At 42.3% G+C, this 14,350-nt stretch overlaps 1 pseudogene; it reads right to left on the reverse strand.

Annotated features, from left to right (window-relative positions):
* LOC114634103 overlaps positions 1–13,413 on the reverse strand; it is a 40,404-nt pseudogene extending 26,991 nt beyond the window's left edge.
* Positions 13,414–14,350: the final 937 nt, after the last annotated feature.

Genomic DNA, 14,350 nt, shown 5'->3' on the forward strand with positions numbered 1-14,350 from the left:
CACACTCACACACATTCACACCCACTCACATACACACATTCACACACACATACACATGTATACACACATTTACACATATAATCACACTCATATACACACTCACAAACATATATACACATTCACACACTCATACACACATTCACTCACACACACACGTGCACTGACATACACATACACTCACACATGCACATACACTCACACACATACACACACTACATATATTTCCTCTTCTCTAAAGATTGGGGACACACAAAACAAACTCCACCATCCTTGGTATCCCTGATTTCCTCTAGCTGCAGAGATGGTCACTGGACAGACCTACTCTGTGCAGCTTCAGTCTGCAAGGAAGAACTTCAGTGATAGCAGCGGGGAAGGGAAAGCTGGAGCTTCTAAGAACTCTAAAATTTCAATGTGAATCTAAAGGGGCGGGGAACAAGAAGAGGAGGACCTTCGGGCAAGACTGCACCATCAAGTCTTTATTTGGTGTTTATTATGTTTAAAGATGTAGCGTGCACAGTCTCACTCCAAATTTGTCTGTTCCCACTTTGTCAACCAAAACTTCAACATTTCTCCTGATCTCAGTGGCCCAGCTCTGTAGCACCAAAGGCTCTCTACTCCAGAGAAGCTGAGTCTGGCTCTCTCTTGCTTCACTTCTGAGAGACACTATAATGAAGCTTTCTCCATTATGAAAACTTCAGAAAATACGAGCAGAAAAATACAAATCACCCATATGTGTGATAAAATCTGGTTACTGCCATGTGCCAATCCTGGCTTATCACCTTTAGTCTTCACTTCAGATCTCTGAGACAGAGGGGCCAAGGAACTTGGACTGCTCAGGCCAGTGTGGATCAGGCTCTGGCATGAGGCTCTGCTCTCCAGCTAGCCAACGCTGTCCTACTTAGAATGTTTGAGAAGATATTCACATAGGATCATTGACATTGTTTGAAGTGAAAAACCCAGTGGCATTTAGTAAATTTACAGTGGTCCGGAATCATGTTTCTTTATAGTTTCTAAACATGATAAGTTTCCAAGGAAAACTATCTAACCTTCCCACTGGTTCCTATCATTCTCATCTCAGAGTTTTCCATGGTGTTTCCAAGGATTTCCATTTTCTGTGTCTTTCATAAAAGAGAATCGTTAACAACACAAAACCTTTTGTGTTTGTCTTTCTTCACCCAGAACTATCTTCCCAGGCACTCTTATATTGTAGGACAAACCAGTACACTGTGCTGTTTTAAATCTGTAGCATATACCATTCATGGACAGACCAATGTTTATCTGTCCATTTCTTGGTGGATGTCTCAGCTGTTTTACCTCTTAGATATTGTATACATGCCTTGAGCTATAAGCAGATATTTATTGATTACTTCCTTGCAATTCTTTCTGAGCCTGTATTTAGAAGAACTCTAAATACATCTATATATGACTTTTGGAAGAGTGACCACACGGAATCCCACAGAAACTGAGCCATTTCATATTTTAATGACTGGTTTAGAAGCGTTCCAAGATTCCTACAGCTGCATGAAAAGCAGTCATTTACCTTTAAAAAACAAAATACAACCACCACTCAAAAAAACAAAAATGTTATGCCATCAATATTTTGTTTGGATTTCTATGGCAACTAGAGGCCTTGACTATCTTTTCACATGCCTGTTCAGGCATATAGTTTTATATACTGTACAGGTTATATATCCTAAACAGGTTATATACTCTATAGGTTATATACTGTACAAGTTATATATACTGTACAGGTTATATACGCTGTACAGGTTGTTACTGTACAGGTTATATACACTATACAGGATATTACTGTACAGGTTATATATACTGTACTGGTTTTGTACTGTACAGGTTATATACTGTGTAGGTTATATACTATACAGATTATGTACTGGACAGATTATGTTGTATACAGGTTAGATACTGTGCAGGTTATATTCTGTACAGTTTCTATACTGTTCAGTTATATATTGTAAAGGTTACATTTTGTACAGGTTATATACTGTACAGATTAGATACTGTACAGGTTAGATACTGTACAAGTTATATACTGTGTAGGTTATATACTATACAGGTTATGTACTGTGCATGTTGGCTGGAGAGATGGGTCAGGGATTAAGAGCACTGACTGCTCTTCCAGAGGTCCTGATTTGAATTCTTAGCAATGGCATGGTGGCTCACAACCGTCTGTAAGGGGATCTGATGCCTCTTCTGGTATGTCTGAAGACAGCTACAGTATACTCATATACATAGAATAAATAAATATTTTGTAAAGGTTATATACTGTATAGGTTCTATACCTGGCTCTGGGGCCAGTTTTTAATGTGGGCTGTCTTTCTATTGTTGAGTTTTTGGTTTCTTCATATATTTGGGGCTCTAGGTCATTGACCAATGTGTGAATTATAAATAATTTTATTTTGTCTACTGTCTTTCTCTTCTCCATAACGTCACTTGAAGCATGGCTTTCTCTTTTAAGAAAGTCTTAGCCATCTCATTTTCTATTGTCACTCATATTCCATGTTTGGGATTCTGATCTCAAACCCATTGTCTGTCTTGAAGATTGACAATTGACATCAATATTTTCTTCTAAGGCTATTTGTACTTTTAGCTTCCCTACTATTGGCCCATTTTTATTTAGTTATCATGTATGACCTGGGGTGAAGTCCAATTTCTTCTTCTTCTTCTTCTTCTTCTTCTTCTTCTTCTTCTTCTTCTTCTTCTTCTTCTTCTTTCCTCTTTCTCCTCCTCCTCCTCCTCCTCCCTCTCCTCTTCCTCCTCCTCCTCCTTTTGCACATCGTCCTAACAACACCATTGGCAATACAACCCTTTCTCTGAGTATTCTGAGCCTTCTCACTTTAAGACATCTCATTTTAATATATGGATTTGCTTGAGACTGTCAATCTGATTCTATTGATTTGTATGCCTACGCTTACACCAGCACTTCATGGTTTTCTTAGATTTGGTTAGCAGATTTTTAAAGTTTTGCCTTTATACAATAAATGGAATGATTTTATGGCTTTACCAATAAATCAGAATTTCGTCTGTAGGTTATCACTATTTCTCACCAGGATTGTTGTCAAAGACATAAAGGTCCATGAACGAGTTGATCTGTGTTTCTCAAGACAACTTCGCAGAAAAGGAATCACTGGATTCTCGAAAACATCTAATTTCCTGGTTGTGGTAGCTGTTGTCAAATGCCTTTCCACACACAATCCTCTGCTGTTTCTTCTCCTGACTTGGAAGCCTGCCCGGTATCTCCAGATTCTTTATGCCAATTAGATTCCAGAAATATTTTTTTTAAAAAATGATTATCTAAAAATCACCTGTATTGTCCTTAGAAGCTTTAAAATTACTCACAAGTTGTGAAATACAATACCCCCTTTTTTTTTCCTCAATCTGTCTAAAAATATAAAAGTCAGATTCTTTGAAATGGCCGGAAGACTGATCCCAATGATTTGCCAGTAAGCTGCGGTTTGTGTGAACCTCCTGGCTGGTAGCTCCATCGAGCACCCCTTATGGTGGCAACATTTCTCAGTTTTAAACCTTAAGAATAAACACTGTGCAGTATTACATAATGGTGGATCTACTTTGAATAAAATTGTCCATCTCCAAACAGAATGAAGCTGCTAAGCCAGCCCTCTCGAGTTCCACTGGCTATGTCCTCCAGTTGCTTGGAGGACAAGAGGGTAAATCCTTTATTTGGCACGAGGGACAGCCCTTTTCTGCATCCCTGAGAAGAAACGATTCTGGAAGCTCTCCACCTTGGGTAACACATCATTGAATTGCGTGGTCTGTAGAGTGTCACTGAGCTGGAGACAGCTCCCCTTGCCAGCAAATCACACTGCGAAAGAAAGGAAGGTGCAATTGCAGCATAGGATAAACACCCCGAGCCTTGAGGGTCTCTGAGTCTGAAACGTGGGCTGCAGCTCAGGGCTCCAGCAGGGCCCCTCGCTGACAAAAGAACTTTAAATGTTTCTCTTCTAGCACCAAAACAGAATTATAAAAAGTACCAAGAAACAAGATACATATCTGACCCCCTGATGATCCCAGAAGGAACCAGAGTTGGTCTGAGCTGAGCGTAGGTACTGGAATTCTGATGTGCTTCCCATATCTCCCATCCGACCCCAGTGTAGTCATCACCAATCTGCAAATATGTGCCTACTTACCGAACCAGCAGCATTCAGTGGTTTCTGCTTTTCATACTGCAGTCCATGAAACCACTGCTTTCTTTCTGAGCAGTCACAAAAACAGTCTGTTTAGCTTTGCCTCTACCTACTACTGCCCCCTGCAGGTTACAGAAGAAAGGCTTTTTGCTTTCCTTGTTTTTCTCAAAGCTTTCTCCAAGTAGGAATAGGGAGCTGGGTGAGGGATGGAAGAATTGGTCTGAGCTGAGCGTAGATACTGGAATTCTGATGTGCTTCCCATATCTCCTATCCGACCCCAGTGTAGACATCACCAATCTACAAACGTGCCTATTTATCGAACCAGCATTCAGTACTTTCTGCTTTTCATCAGATTTTTTTTGAGAGAGAGACAGAGACAGAGAGAGAGAGAGAGAGAGAGGGAGGGAGGGAGGGAGGGAGGGAGGGAGAGAGAGAGAGAGAGAGAGAGAGAGAGAGAGAGAGAGAGAGAGAGAGAGAGAGAGAAAGACTGACTGCTTTGCAGAGGGAAGTAGAACAGGATTTGGGGGACATTTTTCTTCAGATAGATTGGATTCCTGTCTTCTCCTCAGACAGACATCTTTGTCCAAGAGACATTGAATCTAGATAAGTCATCAGCACCCAAGACATTTACAGGGGACAAGATCAGGGATTTTCCCACACTTCCATACTAGTATAGATCAAGACAACACAGGAGAAAATAAGAGGGAAAAATGTAAAAGATTCTATAACTGAACAAGATAAAGAAAATGCACAAGATTGACAGAGAAGTCTTTGGTAAATGAATAAAAAGAACTATAGTCAAGCTTCACATTCGTACTGCACAAAGTTTGAAAAGAACAACCCATTATACAGACAGTGGTCCAAGAAGGGGCAGACTGTAGGTAGTAGATGGACCTGACCCAGGTCTCCTGAATCCTGTTTGTTCACTTGCTGGGGTATAAAAGACAAAAGCACAAGGGATAACGTATGCAAAGAAGTAGAAGAAGTAGACAGAAAATGTGGTTAGCAAATTTCAGAGTAGAGGTAACATTTACAAGTCACAGAAGGAGACACGCTGTAAGGAATCTTTCTGAAAGAGTGGAGAAAAGCTTTGGTTGGGATTGGGGAGCAGATTGTTTGTTTATCAAGTTAACAACATGAGCTCCAAGGAAGAGGGATGTATCCTAACAGGTCAGTTCACAACCCAGAAGTCAAAAGTCCAAAGGAAACAGAGAACTCAGAGGATAGTAGTGAAACCTTCCAATCAGTCATCTTCAGAGTAACTTACACGGAGGGGAAGGGTAGAGGCATGCCCTGACAGATGAGAATGAAAACACAAGACACAACTCTAGCATGAGTGGCTTCCTCATCCAACACAGGAGCTATGGGGGATAGAAGTTCCATTCCCATAGTCTTCGAGGAGTGGCCTCTGAGCACTATCATATCACTAACATATAACCTATCATCTCACTCTAGGTCCAGGAGATCAGGCACTGTCTTGTGAAATTCATGGGTGCCTTCACTCACGTGTGTACACACACACACATACACACACACATACATACACACACACAGACACACACATACACACATACATACACATACATACACACACACATACACACATATACACACACATACCACACATATGCACACATACACACATATACACACATACATACACACACATGTACACACATATACACACACATAAACACACACATACACACACACACACGTAATTAAAATTTATAAAATAAATAAAATATGATATGTTGGGTTAAAATATTCTGCTTGCTCACACGTCTTTCTGCCCTCTTTAGCAGTGACTGACCACAGATAATTTAGAAGGGGGACATAAAAATTAATGGGAAGATTTTCATGACCATCCAATTAGAGATTACCAGCTACTTCTAGCATTGTTGTTAGGGCCCCTCGTTCAGAAAGCTCGGTGATTAGTTTTCCTTGGAGAAACATTGGAATAGAATAGCTTTTAGTAGCCATTAATCCCCATGACCTTATTCACTCCTCTCTTCAAAAAGGGCACAAAGCAGGGACAGATTCCAAATGAAAGTCTGTCTAATGAGCAGTAGCAGACGGGCAATCTCAAATGAGAAGCCCTGAGCCTGTAATCAGCCGCTGGTCCCCAGATAAGACGGTGTGGAGCCTAAACAAACATGTGTATTTCCTGGTAGATAACCCTCTCCTACCTGCAGTTGCTTACTGACTTCCACGTTCCCAGTCACATGAGCACCAGACAGGGAGTTCTGGAGAATAATGAGCTGATCCCATTCTTTCGGGCCCAGGGGCCTCGGGCAGGGATGATCTTTGCCTCTCTGGAGGACACTGACAGTGCGTGCAGAGATATTTTTTTATACTGCCCGAGGAGAGCAGGGGATTGTTATTAGCGTGTAGCGCATGAAGGTTGGGACTACAGCTACCCCGCCATACACAGGCGAGCCTGAAGATAATTACCTGGGCCAACGTGTCAACTGAGCGGAGATTGAGAAACCTTGATTAACGAGCGAATCAGGACTACCCAGGCCAACCCTGAGGCAGGAATTACTTTCCACCCCAGGCCTGGAGTCTGTCTTCTTTCTCAGGTATATAGGATTGCAATTCAAAATGGTGCAGCAAAGTAATTCAGCCGTAATTACGGTGATGTGGGAGGAAGACATGGGACAGATGAGCTGAGGAGAGAAAGTCAGCAGAGTGGACCGACCAGCCAACTTTGGGATGAGAATGCAGAAGATGGCTTTGTCTCCCTTCTATGGCACTTCGTGGAAGCAGGTTACTCCCTGGCTAACTTCTGTGGTGTCAGATCTGGTTAGCGAGGACATTCACAAAACAAAGGCTATTCTGCCATCCGGAGAGTGTGCACAGAAAGGGGGTTACAACTCATTTAGAAGTGTGAGCGTGTGTTTGTTTTTTATTTATTCTTCGAGAATTCCATTCATGTATACAAAGCCTTTTGATCCTATCCAACCCTTCTCCCCCTGCTCCTCCTGGATCATCTTCCACATCCTTTTATTTACTGTTTACTAAGTTTGTTATTTGTAAGTGTCAAACATGTAAGCAGTGCATTCTGGTTCTCTCTGTCTATCTGCTCCTATCTCTGCCCCATCCCTAACAATCAATCCCTCTCCGAGATTTACAATTCGAGCTCTGTATGTGCCACATTTAGTTTTAACCAGAGCCACCTGTGTGACCACTGGATCAGAACTCTCAATGGGAGGCTGGTGGGATCACCAGTGATCTGCGCATGTTTTAAAACATGTAGCAAAAAGTCAGAAAAGCAGATGTTTTAAGATGAATATATCCCAGTGACCAGGGAAACAACCCAATGCCCATCAGTCTATATACAATTCATTGAAATAAGATACATCCCTATATTGAGGGGTGTGTGTGTGTGTGTGTGTGTGTGTGTGTGTGTGTGTGTATCTGGGCAAAGCAGGTGTGGTATAAGTATATAAAGTATGTTTGCATGCAACAGTATGGTCAAATCTTGAAAACATACTGAATGATATATATATATATATATATATATATATATATATATGCGGCTCAGATTGCATTTACTATACGAGATGTCTAGAATAAACTGATATGCAGCAACAGAAAGACTGATCATTGCCAGGACCACTGGGGTGACTGCATTTTAGGAGAAAATGTTCTGCAGCCAGAAGATGTCTGCACGGTAGTATGACTGTGTTGAAAATCCACTGAATGTTGTACTTTAAGATGGTCATGATGGTGACATTTTCACTACATAAATTTTATCTCAGACACAGAAATACTTGGGGAGCCCTCACATGGGAAGACAATGATGAGTTAGTTCTATTAAAGGTTGATTTTATTAAGGCACAATGAGAGTTCACTGTGTCACCCTGTTCCTCTGTCCTTTCCAATGTCCCTTGTATCCCCATGTATTGTATGCCCTGGACACTGTCATGTCCTGGTACACTTTCTATCACTCAATGCCAGGCCTCTCCTTCCCTCTTTATAGAGTTGCGATGTTTGGTACAAGCCCACATCTTCCTGCAATATCCAGTAAATGCACAGCACAGAAAGTTCCTCTGAATGTCAAAGGAGATTGCCTTGGAAACGGAGACACTGAGAACTGCCTGAGGTGCAGCAGGCTGAAAGGTGTGTCAAGAAAATGAAAAATATTCCATTACTTGTACGGCTTAAGAGAGTGACAGCCACATATTCATACTCTCAGCTCTTAATGCAGTGTGTCTAGACACAGATAATACCCTGATCCATGTGCTGTGTTTCCTTGTGTGCAGCATATATTTATGGTGTCACGTGATAAACACATCACAATTGATGGCAACCATCCTCAGAAAAAGGTAATAAATGAAAGGCCACAAAACCTCTGGCAGTATTTGAAGCCATTCTACCTTCTTCCCTTACAAACGAAATGCTGGATGTTGTTGGCGGTGATTTATTAATGGACAGATCACTGTAAGACATGTGCTTCATTCATTTGTCATCTACTTATGTAAGTCTGACTTTCCATTCTCACAGCGGTGTCTAGGGGTGTGTTAGAGTACCAGCAACCTTCACGGAGCAAGTCCCCACAAACCATGGGGAGAAAAGATGGCAAACACCTTTTCTTCTCCTGAGGGTCGAAGGGTATGAGTTTCAGACAGATTCTCTATGAACTGTGTGAAATTCTCCATAGCATTTGATCTTTTATCTTCTGATTTCTAATAAGCGCAATGGTGTTGCTTATTTGGGCTTTGCTGATTCATTTGTTTGCTTTTGTGTGTGAACATGTGTGGCCATTGGTGTGTGGTGTGCAGCATAGACAAGGGATGGAGGTAGTGTGTATCGGTTACCTTTCTGTTGCTGTGATAAAACACCATGACCAAGACAATGTACAGAAGGAAGAGTTTTGGAAACTTACATTTCCATAGATAAGGTCCACAATAGTAAGGGTGGCTGGGTAGTAGACGGCCAGAACAGGAAGCTAAGAAATCACATCTCCATCCACACTAAGGACACAGAGAAAGAACTGAAAGTGGATCAAGGAGAGGCTATAGACTCTGAAAGCCTGCACTCAGGGACATACCTTCTCCAGCAAGGCTCTCCCTCTGTGGTGGGTGAATGAGCATAGCCCCCATAGGCTCATGTGTCTGAGCACCTGATCCTTAGTTGGCCATGCTGTTTGGGGGAGTTTAGGTGGTATAGCCTTACTGAAGGAAACACATCACCAGAGGCAGGCTTTGAGCATTTAAAGACTCTCATTTGCAATTTGCTTTCTGTTTCATCCTTGCTGTTCAAGATATGAGCCATCGCTTCCTCAACCTGCTGCCCTGCCTCCCTGCTGTAATTGTGATGGACGCCTATCCCTGTGCAACTGTGAGCCCAAATAAACTGTCTTTCTATAAGTTGCTTTGGTAATGGTATTTTATCAAGGTAACAGAAGAGCAACCAATACAGCCTCTCAAAGGTTCCATAGTTCTCCTCAAAACAGCTACCAACCAGGAACCAAGTGTTCAGATATAGGAGCCTATGGGGGACTTTTCTCATTCAAACCATGACACGGTGTTCATCAGCTCTGATCCTCGGTGTCTACAGCCTTTTCTCTGTTGTAAAGAGTTAGTTGGGTTCAGAGTCTGAGTGGAATTTTTGTTCACAGGAAATGAATCAGGGTTATTTTCCCAAGAGTAGATTTAATGTATCAAAATTATAGTTGAACATTATGGTGTCAATAGTACATTGTGCTTTTCTACTTTCTATGATTAAGGATTTAGAGTTAAGTGCTAAAATTTTAAAGGTTCGACCCCTGGCTACCACACCGCATGTGGCAGGGCCATGCCATGGTAGTGTGGGCTTCAGAGAAACTGTGAGGAATAGGAGTAATCATCCAGCTCTGAGTCATGGAGGGGTCTACAGTTCTGAACAGCTCCCTGCAGATAGAGTTCCTCAGAGCACTGTGGCTGCAGGCACAAGCAGTCTCCTTTAGAGGCACATAATTGGCTCCTTGCTTTCTCAGAGGTAAATGGAAGGGATTATACAAATATCTAAGTTTTCTCTCCACTTAAGACTCCATGATTCCAAGACTACACAAGCCATTTTCTATATTACTTCAGAAACTACCATGTTCTACAGCACACTCGGAAAACATCCACTGAGTAATTTTCATCACTTAGAAATATTGACAGGAGCTAGGGAGATGGATGACTCAGTGGTTAATAGAGTTTGTAGGACAAGTATAAGAACCTGAGTTCAAATCCCCAGAACACATATGAAAAGGCCTGCATGGTCCAAATTCATCTATATCCTCAGCATTGCAAAACATGAAGAAGAACACAGGGCGTCAAAAACCAACAGCTTAGCCAGAGGCTCAGTGACAGACCCTGTCTCAGGACACTAAGACAAAGTGATAGACCAGGATAACGATACCTGAGTCCCTCCTTCAGCCTATGTATATGCCCAGGTTTAGGTGCATCTATCCACACAGATAAGTGTACTTATTTAAAAAAACACAGCATAATAAATAACTTAATTTAAAAAAACCATGAGCATTGATATGTGAGAAACTTCTAGTCCTTGGAAGTAGGCTGTTAGTGTTTCTACACAAGAATAGAGCCATCTGTATATACATGCTAGTGGTTGATTTTGTGTTGCTTTGATCAATTACCTGACTGAATTGAAAGGATGACTGGTCTACTTTGGCTTGTGGTTTCAGGAAGATTTAGCTTATCATCCTGAGAAATGCATGGTCACAGACACAACTTCTTTGGTGGTAGTGGAGTGTGATGAGGAGGCTTCTCACAATCTGAAAGAAAAGAATATTCCAGAAGCAGGGCCTAGGTCACTTTCTGAGGTGTATCCATAGTGAATTACTTCTTTGGGGTTGGGTTGCCTAGTTTCCTAAAGGTTCTACACCCTTGCCTAAAACAAAAATAAAAAACAAAACAAACAAAGAAGCTTCCTACGACCAGCATAGAACAGCAAAGAGTGTCCATTCCCATTCAATGGAGACGAACTGGGGAGTGGGTAGCAAAAATGGAACCAAAAAAACCTCCATCAGCTCACTGTGTTCTGTAGCTTCATGGCTCAGCCCCAGTGGGGTTGAATGGCACCATGCACCTTGTGATCTGTCATTTGTATAGCATTTGGCTTGTTTCTTGGGCTAAGTCCATACAACGTCTGCATCTTCTTCTAACATCACTACAACTTAAGCTACACCCTCAGGCACTTCAAGCAGAGCCATCAGGGGCTTGCAGCATGGGACATGGCCCTTTTGTCTGTTTCATGTCTGGTCTCATGGCCTTTTCTCTGAAATCTTGGTGAACACCTTCATGGTTCCATCACTGCTGCTTCCCAGGTAATCATCTTCTTACTAGTTACTTTTGTGTTGCTGTAACAAAATACATGACGGAGGCAATGTAAGAGAGGAGGAATAGATCCACCCACGGCTGTGGGCTGTGGGGGTTTGAGGTGTCAGAATCTGAGGTTTTGACTGAACAGAGAGCAGGAAGTGCACCAGAAAGAGGGGTTGAGTCACTTCACAAACCCAATAAAAATGACCTACATCAGTCAGCTTGGTCTCACCAACTCATAAAATAGTGCTACAATATGGGGATCAAGAACCCAAAACATGATCGTTTAGGCAACATTTTAGATTCAAACCTAATAGACATTCTCCCCAGAACATGGCCTGCATTAAATATGAGGTTTAGATCAAACTTTTAATCTGCTTAGAGATAAAATACATAATAAAGCACAATGTGCATATTTATATAGAGGTGGGAAAAAACAGGGAAGAAGCAAGTGAGAGAGAAAAAGGAAAGGAGGGAGGAGGCAGAGAGAAAGAAAGATATCAAGGTATTATATATAGAGAGAAATCAAGGTATTAGAGAGGGATCAAGGTATTGGTGGCAGCTTGGGGAGATCTGGATGGTGGCCGAGGCTCAGATATGAGACTGAGCTGGATACGGAATTGAAGGCAGTTCAGGATGACCAGGGAGTGCAGAGGCAGATGAGCTAAGGGCCAGTTCAACAAGGGTCATAGATGCATGCCTGCAGAGTTTTGATGTGATTATTAAGTGTTTTAGCTATTCAACAGCATAAAGTTCAAATCAATATTGCTATGTCAAATCTGACAAATACCTGGGTAGGATTCTTTATTCCCAGTACCCCTAGTCTTTCTCCTTAGATCCTTTGTTGTAATTTCCTCATGAATCATTCCCCATAGGCTCATGTCCTTGAACAATTGGTCCCCATGTGGCACCAGCATTTTGAGAGTTTGTGGATCCCTTAGAAGATGGGACCTAGATGAAGGGATTGGGTCATGGAAGGTGGGATGGCGTTTATAGGTCAGCCTGAGGTCCATCCCAGTGCTTTCTGCTCTTTGGCCACTTAATGCAGTGTCACCTTAACTACAAGGTCATCCTGCTCGAATGCTGTTCCCACCTCACTGAATCTTTTAAACTCTGAACCAGAATAAACCCTTCCCCATATAAGGAATGTCTGTCAACCCTTCTGTCACATGAAAGTCCCTAATGTGACTTTCAGTAATTGGATGAGGCCCACTAATGTGTGGTGGAGACTGTGCTTTGCTCAGCTTCTTCTTATTTGATTTGTGTTAATGTGCTTCAATTTGACAAACGAAATGGCCTACAGCTATGCCCTATGCACGTAACAAGGAATGCTGTGTGGTACTGACTGATGTCACTTGGATAACTTATCTTTTCCTCTCTGACAAAATGTATGCCGCTAGCAACAGTTAGTCTAGTGTCCAACGATTCCCAAACTTTATTTCTATCCAGTGGAACCACTGTGCCCTGTGTAAGTATCTTCCTCTTCATGTCTTCTCCCTTTCCAGTCCCCACAGTGTCCATGCACTGTGCTTACACATGCTGAGCCTTTTCAGATTTCACACAGAAGATTATGCAACATCTGCTTCTCTAACTGGCATATCTCACTTATCATAATATTCCCCAAGTTCTTCTGTGGCATTCTAAATAATGGGATTATTTTTTTTTTTTAATGGTGGGTAGTACTTTTAGTGTTGGGTAATTGAAAGTGTACTAGGTTTCTTCAGCTGCTCTTCTCTCATAAAAATCAGAGCGAGGGGTGCTGGGCATGCCTCAACATGGACAGACACTCTGAGCCTCAGCCGTGTGTCCCAGAAAATTCTTATCCAAGCAGCTCAGCATCACAGACTTCTAATCACTGGCTCTGAGTCCTCACCTTGGCTCCCACGCTGCCTCCCTGCGTTATCATCCGCAATCAAATTCATCTTCTTGGCCATTTCCTAATCTATAAAGTAGTCATGGAAACAGAAGATCACAGAGTGGTGTGAGGAGGAGGAACTTGGGCTTAAAAAGAAAAGTGCTTAATGGCAAAGTCAGGAACGTGTGAATAGGCCAGCAATGATCAGTAAAAAGGAATCAAGACAGTTTCATGTCACTGTCTGTCAGCTGTACCGTAAAGAAAATGTATGAGGATGAGGACTGTGACAATTCCTGAGCAATAAAGATACACCTCACAGAAAGAAAACCACTATGGTGATGGCCAGGTCTGTGGGAATTCTAAGGCAAGCAGGGACATAGGAAGAGCTCCAGGGAGAGCTTGGTACTAGGGCACTTGCTAATTTCACTGAACTACATGACAAAGAACACAATCAAGGGGGTGGGGATTTAGCAAAGAATGGGTACTAGTGTTGTCTCTCAGCCTCAGCGTGACTGCAGCCTTAAGGGAGAGGAGGTGACTGAATGTCTCAGCTACAGGGGCAACTACAACTGCTACCCCATGCAGGAGGCACGACCCTTGCAGAGATGGTTTTAATCTAACTGGTGTTAGGATAGTACTATGTAGACCACTCTTATCAGACTAATCCTCTTCAGTAGGCTCAAAACTACGAAAATGCTGCTTAAATGTATTTAAACATGTCAAAAATAAAATAGTCATAAGCAGATAGAGGGAGAGAACTAGGTGGGAGAGGAGTTGGGGGAGGGGAATGGAAGAGTTCAAGAAAGACAAGAGAGAGGGTCAGAGAGTCAGGAGAAAGAATGGAAATCTGCAACTGGTGGGGTGAGGGTTGAGAGTTGGGCGAGAATGGAGGTTTGTGGGCATTTCTAGGATGTGCCAGAAACCTGGGGTAGGGGAGGCTCCCAGGAGTTTATAGGGGTGACTTTAGCTGAGACTCATAGCAGTGGGGACACGAAACCTGAAGTGGCCACCTCCTC

Source organism: Grammomys surdaster, unplaced genomic scaffold (genome assembly GCF_004785775.1).
Source record: "Grammomys surdaster isolate TR1022 unplaced genomic scaffold, NIH_TR_1.0 843, whole genome shotgun sequence".
Classification (NCBI taxonomy): domain Eukaryota; kingdom Metazoa; phylum Chordata; class Mammalia; order Rodentia; family Muridae; genus Grammomys; species Grammomys surdaster.